The 5,176-nt window shown below is 41.2% G+C and overlaps 1 non-coding gene across 1 annotated transcript; it reads right to left on the bottom strand.

Annotated features, from left to right (window-relative positions):
- Positions 1–415: 415 nt before the first annotated feature.
- Trnas-gga (transfer RNA serine (anticodon GGA)) lies at positions 416–499 on the bottom strand. The gene is given in 2 exon segments: positions 416–450; positions 460–499. It is a non-coding gene; the product is annotated as a tRNA-Ser (tRNA).
- Positions 500–5,176: the final 4,677 nt, after the last annotated feature.

Below are 5,176 nucleotides of genomic sequence, written 5' to 3'. Positions count from 1 at the left end.
ATCATTAAGATACGAGTAAAAGGCAAACTATAATCTATAATGGGCCCATGCCTAACGGCTGTGTCACTTCTGAGTGAATACATTTCCAGGATGACTCTTCAGTCCCACAGACAACACGTTACTGCCTGCTTGCCAAGCAGCTTTCATGGCATACTGTTCACATTTGTTTGATGTCAACACCCTTGGGCTTTATGAAAAATCGTACATAACGTGAAATACAATTTTCTTATGGGTTATCTCTAACGGCATTCGCTTCTGTAGACGCGTTAGCTTCGCGATATATTTTGTTTTGTCTTACTGGTTCAAATGGTTCAAATGGCTCTGAGTACTATGGGACTTATCTGCTGAGGTCATCAGTCCCCTAGAACTTAGAACTACTTAAATCTAACTAACCTAAGGACATCACACACATCCATGCCCGAGGCAGGATTCGAACCTGCGACCGAAGTGGTCGCGCGGTTCCAGACTTCAGCGCCTAGAACCGCTCGGCCACCCGGGCCGGCTGTCTTACTGGATTGTCACGTCATGGTCACTGCAAATTTTCCGTTTGGCAATTACAAATACCGAATAAGAAAAGCAAAAGCCTTGAGGCTTGGTTCCAGGATAGTCGGTATCAGCCAGCTACTGTGAAAATTCAGAATGTTAGCTGCAAGCGCCAGAACTTTATCAGCAACTTAACATAACTTTTCCTGAGAAAAACGGAAAAAGAAGAAAGAAATGGACGTACACACACCATTTCTAATGACATCGTTGCTTATAAACTGCTACAGTAGTCAAACAAACTTACTTATGCGCTGACAGTGTATAGTGATATACACAATTCACATTTAAAATATTTCGTTATTCACATTTTACAGAGCGTGTGAGAAAAAACCGAACAGATTCCGCACCTACTTTGTATGGCTGTTTACATTTATAACACAATAGAGACACAAGAAAACTCTCGACTACAGAGGGACCAAACATAGACACTTTGTAACAGAGAAAGACGTAAGATACTTAAAACGAAGACGAATTCCGTGGACAATAGCTGCCCAACGCTTTATGACTGTAGTGACTCATCAACTGTATTAAACAGAAACAAAAGTGAAAAGTTTCATTGATCTCTAGAACTTTTTAACTTGATACTTACTGACTCAGTATTTTCTAGTTGCAAGTGTATCGCAACAGTAAAGCTATTAAAATGAGAGGATGAAGTACGTAGAGAGCTGCACTTCCAGGACCATCACACACATCCATGCCCGAGGCAGGATTCGAACTTGCGAATGTAGCGCGATGTTGTCAACCCGCTCCACACAGTCACCTTTAATGACGTGGTACCGGCTAATGTGCGGCCGGATTTTCCGTTGCCCATATCCTATATATATAGAGAACGATACCAAATTGATTACATTCTAGTCAAAAATAGATTTAGAAATCAACTAAAAGACTCTAGAGCATACGCAAGCCCAGATATTGTGAGTGATCACAACATGGTTGTTGCGGAATGCCGACTCAAGTTCAAATGCATAAGGAAGAAAATAGGAAATGGAAAACTGGATATAGGGAAGCTTGGAAACCGTGAGACGCAGAAGGAGTTCCAAGAAAGGGCTAAGGATCTAATTCAACAGCATCCTATAGAGAATGTAGAACAACATTGGGAAAATATGAGACATGGCCTAATAAAAGCAGCTGAAGAGATAATTGGAAAACAAAAACCTGAAAAGAGGAAGGAGTGGATAACTGATGAAGTAATACTTATGTTTGAGGAAAGAAGGAAGCTCAAAAATAATGAAACGGAAGAGGGGAAAACGGCATACCGAGTGCTTAGGAACAAAATCAACAGGAAGTTGAAGCAAGTAAAAGAAAGATTCCTTGAAGACAGATGGAAAGAAGTTGAAGACCTTCTGAAGAAAGGGAACCTTGAATTAGCATACAAAACAGTGAAACGCTTCTTCTCAGGAGGACAAAGGATTAGATGTAATGCCCTAATAAGAGAGGATAATAAGATGGTGTATAATCATGAAGATATAGCACTTACGTGGAAGGAATACCTAGAGAAATTATATGGAGGCAACGTACAAGATGACATGATTGAAAGTGAGGACGAAGTAGATAATGATGAACTAGGAGACAGCATACTAAGGTCTGAATTTGATCAGGCACTACAGGCACTTAAGCACGGAAAAGCACCAGGAATTGACTCATTGCCTGCAGAAATCATCAAAGCAGCTGGAACAGAAATAAAAGATAAATTGTATAAATTAATCTGCCAAATATATGATACTGGAGAGCTGCCTGAGGACTTCAAAAAGTGTATTATTGTTCCATTACCAAAGAAAATGCCAGAAAAATCGTGTGCACAATACAGAACCCTCAGCCTAACATCACATGCATCAAAAATTTTGACGACCATCCTCCTCAGAAGAATTGAAGGGAACGTGGAATGCATGCTCACAGAAGACCAGTTTGGCTTTAGAAGAGGGAGAGGTACGCGAGAAGCCATTATGGCCCTAAGGCTCATAATAGAAAAAAGAATGGAAAAAGGAAAGGACACCTACATAGCATTTATTGACCTCTAAAAAGCATTTGATAAGGTTGAATGGAAAAAGCTATTCCAGATATTGAGGGAAACTGGAGCTAAGTATAAGGACAGGAGAACGATATGAAACATATACAAAGAAGAGGTGGCAATAGTGAGATGTGGGGAACATCAACAACAAGCAAAAATTAAACAGGGTGTGAGACAGGGATGTGCACTCTCCCCTGTCCTCTTTAATATGTACATACAGAAAGCAATGGTCGAGGTCAGAGAAAAGTTAGGACAAGCTAATGGAATCAGGATCCAGGGAAAAATAGTTGATATACTGCGTTTTGCGGATGACATTGCTGTCCTAGCGGAAAATGAGGAAGAATTACAAGTAGTGTTGGAGGAAATGGAAAACACTCTTGCTACACGGTACAACATGAAAATTAATAAGTCAAAAACAAAAATCTTAGTTGCAAGCAAACAAAATAATCAAGCAATTACGAATATAAGGCTGAATGGAGAGAAGCTGAAAGAAATACAAGACCTTGTCTACTTGGGAAGCAGAATAACATCAGATGGTCGTAGTAGGAAAGATGTAATAAGTAGAATAAATCAGGCAAAGATTGCATTCTATAAAAGGAAAGGACTCCTCACATCAAATATGATAAGTCTGTCGTTAAGGAAGCGGTTAATAAAGACCTTTGTTGGGAGTGTGCTTCTCTACGGCAGCGAAACCTGGACACTTGGAGAGGACGAAAGAAGAAGGATTGAAGGATTCGAAATGTGGTGTCTGCGAAGGATGTTAAAAATTCCATGGACGGCCAGGATGACAAATGAAGAAGTCCTGCAGAGAGCGGAGGAAGTTCCAGTTCTTTGTAAGACGGTCAAGAAGAGGAGAGATATATGGATGGGACACATTCTGAGACATGAAAGTCTTCTCCACACTATAACGGAAGGCCTTGTGGAGGGCAAACGGGCAAGAGGCAGACCTAGAAGAAAGTACATAAGCCAGATAATGCAGGACCTAGGATGCGGAAGTTTCACGGAATTGAAGAGGCTGGCCGACAATCGCACTGAATGGTGAGCTGCTGCAAATCAATCTTAGGATTGGCAACTTAAGAAGAAGATATCCTACAGTTCAGCGTATTGACTTCTCCTTCGAAATGGAAACGAGCTTCGTCAGCTTCACAAGAATGTTCTACGGTCATTCGTTGTCCATTTTCATGCGATCAAGAAATTCTAGAGCGAACGTTCGTCTTGCTGGCAGATCAATAGGAGGCACTCGTAAACAAGAGTGATTTTGTACAGATAACAACACAGGACGTTTTGTAGGACCTTATGCATCGTGCTCTTTGACATGTCCAACGTTCGATCAATTTCCTGGTGCACTGCATGTTTGCAAATCAACGCTCGACCCCTTCTGCAGTGCGGTGGCCACATCTTCGACATACATAGAATTAACAGCTTTCCTCCCTCAGACACATTGCACTTCAAAAGAACGTATCTTTCAGAATTTTGTAATCATTTTCCCCCGGACCCTTAGCAGACATCGAACAAGTGCCTTTTCTCATACATCTGAGTCTCCAGAACGTCTGCAGGGCTTCTGGCACACAGTCACAGTTATTTTAAAAGAGTTTTACCAGTAGCGCTTGATACGTCGTGGAGACAGTCATGTTGGATGTCTCGGAAGCAAACTGAGAAACTTCTGTTGGTGTGCATATTCTGACGCTTACACCGCCATCTATTTTAGTTAATTTTCTTCCATGATCTTTCTCCCTGCATCAGCTACATGCTGTTTAAGATTCTTGTCATTGCGTGCAGTGTTTCTCTTTCTACAGCGTTTTGTAACTGAAAGTTTAATTATGGAAACTATGTCCAAGGAACTATACTTGCAAATCACACGAGCCGGGGGAAACAGTTTCCCATCGTTGAGGACTACCACATACTGTTTGTTCCTCGAATATCTCCGAGAGCATGCCGCAGATGGCTATCGACGAGAAACTGAATGGCTGATTGAACCTGCCGACCGTTGGTTACATACACTTGCCGACTATCTTGAATAACTGTGTCATGTATCTGTGTCACTCTGAAGTGTAGTGCAGCGGTCAATGAAAGTTATTTGGCCTGCCATAATAATGTACACTTTACTCTCGTATTTTTGTAAGCATTTGTAACATCCCCTTTCAGTGAGATCAGATAACTGCAATTAAAATTTTCGGGACAGTAATTCACTATCGTAGATTAAAACCGAAGAACCTGCAAAAAGGTGGAAATTTAAGGAGATGGGACCTGGATAAACTGACGGAACGAGAGGTGGTAGAGAGTTTCAAGGAGAGCATTAGGGAACGATTGACAGGAATGGAGGAAAGAAATACAGTAGAAGAAGAATGGGTAGCTTTGAGAGACGAAATAGTACAGGCAGCAGAGGATGAAGTAGGTAAAAAGACGAGGGCTAGTAGAAATCTTTGGGTAACAGAAGAGAGACTGAATTTAACTCACGAAAGGAGAAAATATAAAAACGCAATAAATGAAGCAGGCGAAAAGAAATGCAAACGTCTCAAAAATGAGATTGACAGGAAGTGCAAAATGGCTAAGCAGGGCTGGCTAGAGGATGTAGAGGCATATCTCACTAGGGGTAAGATAGATACCGCCCACAGGAAAATTAAA

The sequence above is a fragment of the Schistocerca cancellata genome, chromosome 2 (genome assembly GCF_023864275.1).
Source record: "Schistocerca cancellata isolate TAMUIC-IGC-003103 chromosome 2, iqSchCanc2.1, whole genome shotgun sequence".
In the NCBI taxonomy this organism is placed as follows: domain Eukaryota; kingdom Metazoa; phylum Arthropoda; class Insecta; order Orthoptera; family Acrididae; genus Schistocerca; species Schistocerca cancellata.
This window is presented reverse-complemented; position numbering and strand designations above follow the sequence as displayed.